The sequence below is a fragment of the Saccopteryx leptura genome, chromosome 6, assembly GCF_036850995.1.
Source record: "Saccopteryx leptura isolate mSacLep1 chromosome 6, mSacLep1_pri_phased_curated, whole genome shotgun sequence".
Lineage (NCBI taxonomy): Eukaryota > Metazoa > Chordata > Mammalia > Chiroptera > Emballonuridae > Saccopteryx > Saccopteryx leptura.
In genome coordinates, this window is record NC_089508.1 from 194,748,841 (window position 1) to 194,762,582 (window position 13,742).

General features: G+C 49.9%; 1 protein-coding gene across 1 annotated transcript in view; it reads left to right on the plus strand.

The window, feature by feature from the left end:
* Positions 1-13,742, plus strand: part of SNX8 (sorting nexin 8) — a 58,877-nt gene that overhangs the window by 854 nt on the left and 44,281 nt on the right. The window lies entirely within an intron of this gene.

Sequence of the window (13,742 nt, forward strand, 5' to 3'; positions counted from 1 at the left end):
CATCTTGTACTTGGGTTATTGCCAGGCGTGAGGACAATGCGGATTGGGTGTGTTTGAATCATTTTCTTTTACAAAAGAAACTCAGTGGGGGTGTGGGGGCTGGGGGGGGGGCCGGGAATGGGAAGTGAGAGTTGAAGGGGGACCGAGCTGCGGTTTGGGAAGATGAGCGGGTTCTTGAGATGATGGTGGCGATGCTCCAATGTGTGTGTGCTTAATGCCCCCAGACTGCTCAGTGAGAGTAGCTGACACGGTCAATTCAGTGTCTTTGTATCTTTTACCTTAATTGGAAGGGGGAAAAAAAAGAACTAAGGTTTTGGGTGGCCTAATACTAAGCGTGAATCTTCCTCTCCCCTGTGGCTTTGGGCAGGTCATTTGGCCTCTCTGACAACAGCGTCTCCATCTGTAAAATGAGGAGCGACCCCTTTGATGTGCGTGGCCTGTGGAGCGCTTTCATAAAAGGCAACTAATGTCTCCGAGAGGTCCAAGTTCTCATTTCTAGTGTCATCCGCAGTTTCCATCCATCTTTGGGCTCCGCGGACCTTTGCCTTCTAGAAAGTGTGCCCGGGAGTGACAGAGAAATCAGTGCTCAGGGAGCTGATATTCACGAGAAGCTTGGGAGCAGCTGACGTTAGTTTGGTGGCTACTATGTTTCCTCCGGAAGACCTTTGGGGGTTTCGCCTGTTCTGCAAAGGGTGGCGGGCGTTACTGTTCCCCAGGGAAGGGGCTTGTCCTATGCAGTAACGCAGGGGAGAACGAGGGATGCCCGGGTGATGTAAAATGGATGGGTGTGTGTGTGCCTGTGTTTCAAAATATATCTCTTAGTATTCTAGACAGAGCACCAAAACCATCTGCAGTAATGCCACCATCAAAAGTCTGAGAAGTGCCACGACTGATAATAAAATGGTGTCAGTGCCTAAGTGGCAGGTGCTCTACTGAGCTTCGCAGATACTGCTGTTTTTTTTTTTCAAATCAAAGGTTTGTAGCAACCTTGCATGGAGCAACTCCACCGGGACTGTTTTTCCAACAGGCTCAGAGGATGGTTCACATTTTTTAGCATTAGAGGGTTTTTAAATTTAGGTAAGTACATTTTTTTTTAAAGACATAGTGCTAGGCCCTGGCTGGTTGGCTCAGTGGTAGAATGTCGGCCTGGCGTGCAGGAGTCCCGGGTTCGATTCCCGGCCAGGGCACACAGGAGAAGCGCCCATCTGCTTCTCCACCCCTCCCCCTCTCCTTCCTCTCTGTCTCTCTCTTCCCCTCCCGCAGCCAAGGCTCCATTGGAGCAAAGTTGGCCCGGACGCTAAGGATGGCTCTGTGGCCTCTGCCTCAGGCGCTAGAATGGCTCTGGTCGCAACAGAGGGACGCCCAGATGGGCAGAGCATCGCCCCCTGGTGGGCATGCCGGGTGGATCCCGGTCGGGCGCACGTGGGAGTCTGTCTGACTGCCTCCCCGTTTCCAGCTTCAGAAAAATGCAAAAAAAAAAAAAAAAAAAAAAAAAAAAAAGACATAATGCTGTCAGACACTTCATTAGCTACAGTATGTTGTCCACTGAATGTTTGTATTCACTGGGAAACCAGAGAGATCATGTGACTCACGTTGTTGTGATATTCCCTGGATGGTTGTGGTCTGGGACCTCCCCCACTATCTCTGAGGTCTGCCTGTACAGTGGTGAGGAAAGAATGCATGATTCTTGCCATCTTAGAAGTACAGTGTGATAGGAGCAATGTCCGTGAATCAAAACATCACAGAAGTGAGTGTGCAAGTGCATTTGTGATAGGTTTAGAAATCCTTTGACCCACCTCCTTTCAAAAGGGGCAGCCAAGCCTGCTCCCCTGGTGTGGGTGGGCTTAGTCATGTACTTCTATTGAATAGGGCAGGGGTCAGGAACCTTTTTGGCTGAGAGAGCCATGAACGCCACATATTTTAAAATGTAATTCCGTGAGAGCTGTATAACGACCTGTGTACGTGACGCATTATCCAATAAAAATTCGGTGTTGTTCCGGAGGACAGCTGTGATTGGCTCCAGCCACCCGCAACCATGAACATGAGCGGTAGGAAATGAATGGATTGTAATACATGAGAATGTTATATATATATATATATATATATATATATATATATATATATATATATTTTTTTTTTTTTTTTTTTTTTTTTTTTGTATTTTTCTGAAGCTGGAAATGGGGAGAGACAGTCAGACAGACTCCCGCATGCGCCCGACCGGGATTCACCCAGCACGCCCACCAGGGGCGGCGCTCTGCCCACCAGGGGGCGTCGCTCTGCTGAGACCAGAGCCACTCTAGCGCCTGGGGCAGAGGCCAAGGAGCCATCCCCAGCGCCCGGGCCATCTTTGCTCCAATGGAGCCTTGGCTGCGGGAGGGGAAGAGAGAGACAGAGAGGAAGGAGTGGGGGGTGGAGAAGCAAATGGGCGCTTCTCCTATGTGCCCTGGCCGGGAATCGAACCCGGGTCCCCCGCACGCCAGGCCGACGCTCTACCACTGAGCCAACCGGCCAGGGCCTATATTTTTAACATTATTATTTTTTTTTTTCCCCTCCGAAGCTGGAAATGGGGAGAGACAGCCAGACAGACTCCCGCATGCTCCCGACCGGGATCCACCCGGCATGCCCACCAGGGGTGATGCTCTGCCCACCAGGGGGCGATGCCCTGCCCCTCCGGGGCGTCGCTCCGCCTCGACCAGAGCCACTCCAGCGCCTGGGGCAGAGGCCAAGGAGCCATCCACAGCGCCCGGGCCATCTCCGCTCCAACGGCACCTCGGCTGCGGGAGGGGAAGAGAGAGACAGAGAGGAAGGAGGGGGGTGGGGGCGGAGAAGCAAATGGGCGCCTCTCCCATGTGCCTCGGCCGGGAATCGAACCCGGGTCCCCCGCACGCCAGGCTGACGCTCCACCACTGAGCCAACTGGCCAGGGCCTAACATTTTTTTATTAAATATTTGTCTGCGAGCCAGAGGCAGCCATCCAAAGAGCCACATCTGGCTCGCGAGCCATAGGTTCCTGACCCCTGGAATAGGGTGTGGCAGAAATGAGGCTCTGTGACTTCTAAGTCTAGGTCCTCAAATGATAAGCTTCCATCTGTCTGACTCTCTCTTGGATCACTGCCTCTGTGAGAAGCTAGCCACCATGTACAGAGGACACTCAGTCAGTCTGGAGGGCCCCTGATGTGGAGGGACTGAGGCCCCAGCCCACATCAGCACCAAATAGCCAGACATGTGAAACGAGAGTAAAACCTCCAGCCACTGTCAAGCCCTCAGACGGCTGAAGCCCTAGCCCCTGTCTTGAGAGAGGTCACAGGGGAAGCCAAAGTGGCCAACACCTTGATCTGGGATGTCTGGCCTCCTTAAGCATGAGAGATAAATATCTGTTGTTAAATGGAGACAGAGTTTCCATCTGGGAAGCTGAGAACGTTCTGGAGATGGATGGTAGTGATGGTTGCACAACAGTGTGAATGTGCTTAGTGTCACTGAACTGTACACTTAGAAGTGGTTATATGGTGCCTGACCAGTGGTAGTTCAGAACCTGAGGTCCCAGGTTTGAAATTCTGAGGCCACTGACTTGAGTGTGGGCTCACCTGGTTTGAGCATGGGCTCACCAGCTTGAGTGTGGGATAATCAACATAATCCAATAGTCACTAACTTGAGCCCAAGGTCCACTGGCTTGTGCAAGGGGTCACTGGCTTGGCTGGAGCCCCCCAGTCAAGGCACATATAAGAAGTAATCAATGGCTTGACCAGGCGGTGGCACAGTGGATGGAGCGTCGGACTGAGATGCAGAGGACCCAAGTTTGAGACCCCGAGGTCGCCAGCTTGAGGGCGGGCTCATCTGGTTTGAGCGAAAAGCTCACCAGCTTGGACCCAAGGTCACTGGCTCGAGCAAGGGGTTACTCAGTCTGCTGGAGACCCACGGTCAAGGCACATATGAGAAATCAATCAGTGAACAACTAAGGTGTCACAATGAAAAACTGATGATTGATGCCTCTCATCTCTCTTTCCGTTCCTGTCTGTCTATCCCTATCTGCTGTCTCTCTCTCTGACTCTCTCTCTGTCTCTGTGGAGAAAGAAAAAAAAAAAAAGAAGCAATCAATGAACAAAAGTGATACAACTATGAGTAGATGCTTCTTGTCTCTCTCCCTTCCTGCCTTGCTGTCTCTCTTTCTCTCTCTCTTTCTAAAAAAAAAAAAAAAAAAAAAGGTTAAATGGTAAATTGTATCCTGTGTATATGTTTTTATTTATTTATTTATTTTTGTATTTTTCCGAAGCTGGAAATGGGGAGAGACAGTCAGACAGACTCCCGCATGCGCCCCACCGGGATCCACCTGGCACGGCCACCAGGGGGCGACGCTCTGCCCACCAGGGGGCGACGCTCTGCCCCTCCGGGGCATCGCTCTGCCGAGACCAGAGCCACTCTAGCGCCTGGGGCAGAGGCCACAGAGCCATCCCCAGCGCCCGGGCCATCCTTGCTCCAATGGAGCCTTGGCTGCGGGAGGGGAAGAGAGAGACAGAGAGGAAGGAGAGGGGGAGGGGTGGAGTAGCAGATGGGCGCTTCTCCTATGTGTCCTGGCCGGGAATCGAACCCGGGACCCCTTGCACGCCAGGCCGATGCTCTACCACTGAGCCAACTGGCCAGGGCCTGTGTATATGTTTTTAAAAGAAAAAAAAAGATTGCAAGATGTTTCAAGCCATCATGACTGGTAGTCGCTGTCCTGCCAGTTGGCTGAGTGACCTCAATAAAATGCTGAATTGACAGGTTCTTGGTCTTTTCCTGGGTGGACTGTCCCCTTTGCGTGTTAGGGTCCCGGAAAAACGAACGAGGCAGCAGAAGAAACCAGTGGCCCACAGGTGGCGCTGTCAGCCCATCCTCTTCAGTTAATGAGCTGGGTCGCTCTCTGCCTGCCTTTCTCATCCCTAATACAGCATGGAGCTCTCCTCTGGGTTTCTCACTTACTGCTCCAGGATATTTTCTCCGAACGGGGGCTGTCACTATAGTCACAGAGCAGGGAGAGGGAAGAATAGGGACAGATGGACTCAAAGGGTCCAGCGGGGTCCCCACACATCCGAACTGCCCCTCCTCACCTGACCAAGCACAGCTCTGCCTTCAGCCAAAGCTAGATTGATTCTCTCCTGGGACGCTCTTCAAATGTGGGGCGCGGTTCAGAATCAGACGACCCCCACCGACTCCAAAGGGACCTTGGCATTCTTCATCTTCTCTGAGCCTGTGTCTTAGCCTTGTAATGTTGGTCAGGACCACCTGCTTTGATCCATGGGGTGGCGAGGGTGGGAGGAGGGAGGGTTTCCACCTTGCTCCTAGCTGTCCCCTGCGGTCCCTGCCAGGCACTCAGACTTCTCACCTGCCCACCCACTTAGCGGCAGGAACTGCTAGTGTCCCTGCCATGGAGGAGGGTCCCAGCCAGGACGTGGCTCTGCTGGAGGCCTCACTGTGGTCCTCAGTGGGGAGGGGTGAGGAGGACTGGGGGGGGGGTGGAGTTTGCGACGCTGTACCCTCAACGGGCAGGGAGAATCGGGGCAGGGCAGGAGTTGAGCAGAAATGTCCCTGTGTGGAGCTATGCCGGACACCGGCCGACCTCCCTGTCCCTGGCAGGTAGGGCCAGTAACGACCAGTGGTGCTGAGATTTGCTGAGCGCTGACTCCCAGCCGGGCACTGCCTGAAATACTCTACAAACATCACCCTACTTCATCGACGTGGCATTTCTTGACACGAATAAAAGTGCAGAGTAGTGTGCAGACACTCATTTCCCTGTGTCCAGATTTTTTTTTTGTTTTTTTGTTTTTTTTGTTTTTTAATTTTATTTATTCATTTTTAGAGAGGAGAGAGAGAGAAGGGGGTAGGAGCTGGAAGCATCAACTCCCATATGTGCCTTGACCAGGCAAGCCCAGGGTTTCGAACCAGCGACCTCAGCATTTCCAGGTCGATGCTTTATCCACTGCGCCACCACAGGTCAGGCCCCTGTGTCCAGATTTTTAAATGTTTACATTTCATGATATTTGCCTCAGATGTTCCAAGGAAAACCAAGGATTTTTTTATTTTATTTTTTTATTTTTATATATTTATTCATTTTAGAGAGGAGAGGGAGAGACAGAGAGAGAGAGAGAGAGAGAGAGAGGAGAGACAGAGAGAGAGAAGGGGGGAGGAGCTGGAAGCATCAACTCCCATATGTGCCTTGACCAGGCAAGCCCAGGGTTTCGAACCGGCGACCTCAGCATTTCCAGGTTGACACTTTATCCACTGCGCCACCACAGGTCAGGCAAAAAACCAAGGATTTGAAGTCACCTTTCCCCTAAACTAAATTCCATTTTCTCCCCTGTGCTCAGAAGAAGCCATCATGTGTCTATAAGTAACATATATATTGTCTGGTATTTTCCTTTTTCTTTATTATCTATCTATCTATCTATCTATTTATTTATTTTTATTTAGTGAGAGGAAGGGAGGCAGAGTCAGACTCCCATATGCACCCCAACCAGGATCCACCCAGCAAGCCCACTAGGGGGCGATGCTTTGCCCCTCTGGGACTAGCTCCATTGCTCAGCAACTAAGCTCTTCTTAGTGCCTGAGGCAGAGGCCATGGAGCCATCCTCAGCACCCAGGGCCAACTTGCTCCAGTCAAGCCATGGCTGCAGGAGAGAGGGGGGGAGAGAGAGAGAGAGAAGCAAAAGAGGGAGGAGTGGAGAAGCAGATGGGTGCTTCTCCTGTGTGCCCTGACGGAATTGAGCCTGGGACTTCCACATGCCAGGCCGATGCTCTACCACTGAGCCAGCTGGCCAGGGCCTTGTCTGGTATTTTTTGTTTTTGTTTTTGTTTTGTATTTTTCTGAAGTTGGAAACGGGGAGAGACAGTCAGACAGACTCCCACATGTGCCCGGCATGCCCACCAGGGGGCGACGCTCTGCCCACCAGGGGGCGATGCTCTGACCCTCTGGGGCGTCGCTCTGTCGCGACCAGAGCCACTCCAGCACCTGGGGCAGAGGCCAAGGAGCCATCCCCAGCGCCCGGGCCATCTTTGCTCCAGTGGAGCCTCGGCTGTGGGAGGGGAAGAGAGAGACAGAGAGGAAGGAGAGGGGGAGGGGTGGAGAAGCAGATGGGCGCTTCTCCTGTGTGCCCTGGATGGGAATCGAACCCGGGACTTCTGCACGCTAGGCCGACGCTCTACCCCTGAGCCAACCGGCCAGGGCCTTCTTGTCTGGTATTTTTAATGAAGTTTTATTTTATTTTTTTAAACACAGTACAGCTCTTTAAAAAAATTAAAAAAAAACTGATTTGAGAGAGAGAAAGCAAGGGGGAGAGAGAGAGAGAAATAGATTTGTGTTCCACTTATTTATGCAATTATTGGCTGATTCTTTTATATGTCCTGACTAAATAACAAACCCAAAACCTCAGTATATCTGTATGACATGCTAACCAACTGAGCGACCTGGTCAGGGCTAATAAAATTTTTAATTCATGTGCTATTGTGAGAAAAGTACTTTTTTTTTTGTATTTTTCCAAAGTAAGAAGAGAAGAGTCAGTCAGACTCCTGCATGCGCCTTACCGGGATCCACCCGGCATGCCCACCAGGGGGCGATGCTCTGCCCCTCCGGGGCGTCGCTCTGCTGCGACCAGAGCCACTCTAGCGCCTGGGGCAGAGGCCAAGGAGCCATCCCCAGCGCCCGGGCCATCTTTGCTCCAATGGAGCCTTGGCTGCGGGAGGGGAAGAGAGAGACAGAGAGGAAGGAGAGGGGGAGGGGTGGAGAAGCAGATGGGCGCTTCTCCTGTGTGCCCTGGCCTGGAATCGAACCCGGGACTTCTGCACGCCAGGCCGACGCTCTACCACTGAGCCAACCAGCCAGGGCCTTATTGGTTGCTTCTTGTACGTGCCCTGCCGGGAAAGGAATTCCCAAGCTTGGTGCACTGGGACAACACTCTATCCACTGAGCAACCTGATCAGGGCCTCCATATAAATTCTATAATCAGCATAAACATTTCCGGGGAAAAAGCATGCTAGCATTATGATTAGAACTGCAGATTAATTTAGGGAGAATTGACATCCTCACAATGAATAGTTAGGTCTACTCTAATCAACTCTCAGCAATGTTGTATCATTTTCACTCTGGAGGGTTAGCCTGTATCTTTTTTTTTTTTTTTTTTTTTAAGAATAGTACTTCTTTATTCATTTTTTTTTTTTTTTAGAGAGGGGAGAGAGAGACAAAGAGAGAGAGCAAGGAGAGAGAGAAGGGGGGAGGAGCTGGAAGCATCAACTCCCATATGTGCCTTGACCAGGCAAGCCCAGGGTTTCAAACCGGCAACCTCAGCATTTCCAGGTCGACGCTTTATCCACTGTGCCACCACAGGTCAGGCTAGCCTGTATCTTTAAAAAATTATCCCTAAACATTTCATTTTTTTTTCACACTATTGGTGTCTTTAAAAGTTGTTTCCGCCTGACCAGGCGATGGTGCAGTGGATAGAGCGTCGGACTGGGTTGAGGAGGACCCAGGTTCGAGACCTTGAGGTCTCCAGCTTGAGTGTGGGCTCCTCTGGTTTGAGTAAGGCTCACCAGCTTGAGCCCAAGGTCGCTGGCTCGAGCTAGGGGTCACTCAGTCTTCTGTAGCCCCCCTGGTCAAGGCACATATGAGAAATCAATCAACGAACAACTAAGGAACCACAACGAAGAATTGATGCTTTTCATCTTTCTCCCTTCCTGTCTGTCTGTCCCTCTCTCTGACTCTGTCTCTGCTACACACACAAAAATAAGTTGTTTCCAAGTAGACATTGTTAGTATACAGAAATATAATAGAGATTTAGATTTGATGTTGTATCTTGCAAGCTTTCTACATTTAGTTACTAGTTCTAATAGCCTTTCTGGACACTATAGAGCAGGGGTCCCCAAACTTTTTACACAGGGGGCCAGTTCACTGTCCCTCAGACCGTTGGAGGGCTGGACTATAAAAAAAACTATGAACAAATCCCTATGCACACTGCACATATCTTATTTTAAAGTAAAAAAAACAAAACAGGAACAAATACAATATTTAAAATAAAGAACAAGTAAATTTAAATCAACAAACTGACCAGTATTTCAATGGGAACTATGCTCCTCTCACTGACCACCAATGAAAGAGGTGCCCCTTCCGGAAGTGCGGTGGGGGCCGGATAAATGGCCTCAGGGGGCCGCATGCGGCCCGCGGGCCATAGTTTGGGGACCCCTGCTGTAGAGTTTGCTACATACACTGTCATATTTTTCACGAACAGCTTTTCTTTCCTATCTGTGTGCATTTTTTTTCCTGTTTCTGGCTTCTCTGTGTGCTGGCGGGGCCTTAGGGGCAATGACATGTATGAGCATGCATGTGCCCATTGGCCTCAGGGGCAATGCCACGTATGAGCATGCATGTGCCCATTGGCCTCAGGGGCAATGCCACGTATGAGCAATGCAGGTGCCCATTGGCCTCAGGGGCAGTGCCACGTATGAGCAATGCATGTGCCCGTTGGCCTCAGGGGCAATGCCACGTATGAGCAAGGCATGTGCCCGTCGGCCTCAGGCTGACCACTCAGTGCTGCGCCATCCCGGCCCTGAGGGCTAGCTCGTGAATGGCCGCTGACATTCCTCAGTGCCTTTTATGCATCTCCTAAAATGATCACATGGACTTTTCCTTTGTTCTATCAATGTGGTGTTCGGGGTTGAGGGCCTAGCCCTCAGTACTGAGAAATGTGACTCTATTTGGAAATAGGGTCTCTGCAGATGTAATCAAGTCAAGGTGAGGTCATTAGGTGGGCCCTCACTTGACAGGACTGGTGTCCGTATAAGAAAAAGAAGATGCCTTGTGAAGACAGAGACACCCAGGGAGAAGACAGCTGTGTGACCAGAGGGGCAGGGATTTGCAGGGATGTGTCTACAAGCCCAGGAGCACCGAGGATCGCGGGCAAGCAGCAGGAGCTAGGAGAGGCAAGGAAGGTTGGTGCTCTCCAACAAGTTTTGTGGGGAATGTGGCTGCCAGCATCAGGATCTCAGACCCCGAGCCTGCAGAACTAGGAGTCAGTGGATTTCGGCTGTTTTAAGCCACCCAGGTTGTGATTTTTTGTAATGGCAGCTCCGGGACGCGTGGTGAATTACTTGATGGGTTTTGAAATGTTCAATCCATCAACTTGATTCCCCTCGGTCACAATATTTTATCCTTTTTATATGTAGTTGCTGGGTTGGATTTGCATATATTCTGTTAAGGACTTTTTTCCTGTTTGTGTTCATGAGGAGTAATACCTGTAGTTTTCTTGTCTCTGTTTGATTTTATAATCAAGGTAATTTTCTTCTAAAGTCTTTGTCTTATTTTGACATCAGACTTTGACGGAGTTATATATATATATAATTTAGTGAGAGGAGGGGAGGCAGAGAGACAGACTCCCACATGCACACATGCACCCGGGCCAGGATCCACCCAGAAAGCCCACTTGGGAGGTGATGCTCTGCCCATCTGGGGCCTTGCTCTGTTGCTCAGCAAACCAAGTTCTTCTTAGCGCCTGAAGTGGAGGCCATGGAGCCATCCTCAGTGCCTGGGGCCAACTCACTCTAATCAGCCATGGCTACAGGAGGGGAAGAGAGGGGGGGGGGGTAGAGAAGCAGATGGGTGCTTTTTCTGTGTGCCCTGACTGAGAATTGAACCCGGGACATCCACATGCTAGGTGGACACTCTACCACTGAGTCAACCGACCAGGGCCTAGTTTTTTGAGACTTTTTTTCCTTAAACAGCCGTTTAAGATTTACGACAAAATTGAGAGGGAGGGCCCTGGCTGGTTGGCTCAGCGGTAGAGCGTCGGCCTGGCATGCGGGGGACCCGGGTTCAATTCCCGGCCAGGGCACACAGGAGAAGCGCCCATTTGCTTCTCCACACCCCCCCCCCTCTGTCTCTCTCTTCCCCTCCCGCAGCCAAGGCTCCATTGGAGCAAAGTTGGCCCGGGCGCTGGGGATGGCTCCTTGGCCTCTGCCCCAGGCGCTAGAGTGGCTCTGGTCTCTGCAGAGCATTGCCCCCTGGTGGACAGAGCATCGCCCCCTGGTGGACAGAGCATCGCCCCCTGGTGGGCAGAGCGTCGCCCCATGGTGGGCGTGCCGGGTGGATCCCGGTCGGGCGCATGCGGGAGTCTGTCTGACTGTCTCTCCCCGTTTCCAGCTTCAGAAAAATACAAAAAAAAAAAAAATTTGAGAGGGAGGTGCGGATTCGACCTACGCCTCCTGCCCCAATGTGCAGAGCCCCCCCCTCGTTTTGTTTTCGTTTCATTTTCCATGTGTTTGTTGCTCCTATGTGGAAATACCATTGATTATTTTTTTTTATTTATTTTTGTGCTTGGTCAATTCACTGACTCTAATTCTAGTTGGGTTTTTTTTTTAATATTTTATTTATTGATTTTTTAGAGAGAGAGGAGTGAGAGAGAGAGAGACAGAGAGAGAGAGAAGGGGGAGGAGCAGGAAGCATCAACTCCCATATGTGCCTTGACTAGGCAAGCCCAAGGTTTCGAACCGGCGACCTCAGTGTTCCAGGTCGACGCTTTATCCACTGCGCCACCACAGGTCAGGCCAAATTCTAGTTGGGTTTTTTAGTTTTGTGTTTTGGATCCCTTAGAATTTTCTTTGTACTTCCATATATATATATTCCTACCCAATCTAAATGTTTTCTGTTTTCTCTCGCCTATTCCACAGGCTAGGACCCCCAGTCAGCGCTGGGGAGAGGTGAGCGTGGCCATCTTGCCTTGTTGTTCTGCTGGGGGGGGGGGGAAGGAAGCTTTAGAGTTTAACAGATGATCTTTATCAGGTTGAAGAAATTTCCTTATAGTCCTAGTTTGCAGAGTTATAGCCATGAATGGGTGTTGAATTTTGTAAAAGTTTTCGGCTTTTAATTTTATTTTTTGCATTTCTTCCTCCCCCCCAACCCGACTTTTATATTTCTTGCGTATGAGACGATCATATGGTGCTTCTGTTATGAGGGTGAGTTCCACAGATTTTTCTTCAAGTAATCAAACCGACATTACATTCCTGAAAGAAGCTCTGCTTCTGTAAGATTGCTGTGATTTTTCCTTTGGAAATGCTATAGAATTCACTAGTGAAGCCATCTGGACCAGGAGGAAGTATTTTTGTCTTTTATATGTTGGTAAAAGGCACATGACACAAACTTACATCTTTAACCGTTTAAGTGTGCAGTTCAGTAGCATTAAGTGCCATAAATTCACTTTTGATTTTTTTTTTTTTTGTATTTGATTTTAGAGAAGAGGAAGGGGGAAAGAGAGAGAGAGAGAGAAACCAATTTGTTGTTCCACTTATTCATGCATTCATTAGTTGACTCCTGTATGTGCCCTGTGGGGATTGAACCCACAACCTTGGCTCATAGGGACGATGCTCTAACCAAATGACCTAACTGGCCAGGGCAAGTCCCACAACTTGAGTATCTCAATACAACTAAAAGTTATTGCCTTACATTTTTGGAGGTGGTCACAGGTGTGAAAAAAAAGTCACAGATGGTTAAAATCTAGGTGTTGGCAGGACTGGTTCCTGCTTTTTTTGAATGAGAGAGTGACAAGAGAGATGAGAAGCATCAACTCATATTTGCTTCATTTTAGTTGTTCATTGATTGCTTCTCATATGTGCCTTGATCAGGGGCTCCAGCCAAGCCAGTGACCCCTTTGCTCAAGCCAGTGACCTTGGACTTTTAAGCCAGCTACTTTTCAGCTCAAACCAGCGACCCTGGGATCAGGTTGATGACCCTGTGCTCAAACCGATGAGCCCATGCTGAAGCTGCCGGCAACCCTGGGGTTTTGAACCGGGGACCTCAGCGTTCAGGCTTGACGCTCTATCCCCTGTGCGATCACTGGTCAGGTGGGACTGGTTCCTTCGGGAGGCTGCAGTAAAGAATCCATTCCTGCCTCCTCCTGCTTCCAGAGGCAGCTGGGGCTCATGGCTCCAGTCTCCACCACCAACATCTGGTCTTCTCCCCAACTTTGACAATCTTGCCTTCTTCCTCTTATACACACCCTTGTAATTATATTCGACCTGTCTAGACAGTTCAGCGTTCTCTTCCCATCTCAAGATCTGTAACTTCTCACATCTTCAAAGTCCCTTTTCCATGTCAAATATTCACAGGTTCTGGGGATTTGAACCTTCTCTTTGACCAGCATTCTTCTGTCTACCACAGTCCACCCTCTGGCCTCCAAACAGTCGCATCCATCATATATATATATATATATATTCATGTTTCTAGGATATACGACTCAAAGCATTTTAGCAACTCTTTTGAAACGTCCTCAGCAGGTCTTGGAAATCCTTGCATTTTTTTGTCAGATAATGTATAGAGCCTCCACCTGCATGTCCGCCGGTCCCAGCTTCGGTGCTCTGCCCTAGAGTTCTGTCAGTGTGCACGGCCAGGTCTCGTGTTCCTAAGTAGAAAGCAATGCCCGTGACATAAAAGATGAAGAGTCTTCATGGAATTGGAGTCTTGCCAGAAATCAAAAACCCTTAAAAAATCACCTAACTTACTCACCCACGAATGACACAGAAACAGTTTAGGAATTAGGCTTCTTAGTGAGAATCTAAAGAAATTGCAGGCAGATGGATTTCAGCGAACGTTCCTCACAAACTTTCTGACCGATAGGAGGTATCAGGCTACAAAGCCACAACTTTACGTGCTGGGTCCCCTCTTCAGGGCATTCAGAACTAATGGCTCTCAGTTAGCCACAGTTCAATTCCATCAGGAGCTTGGAGGTGGAG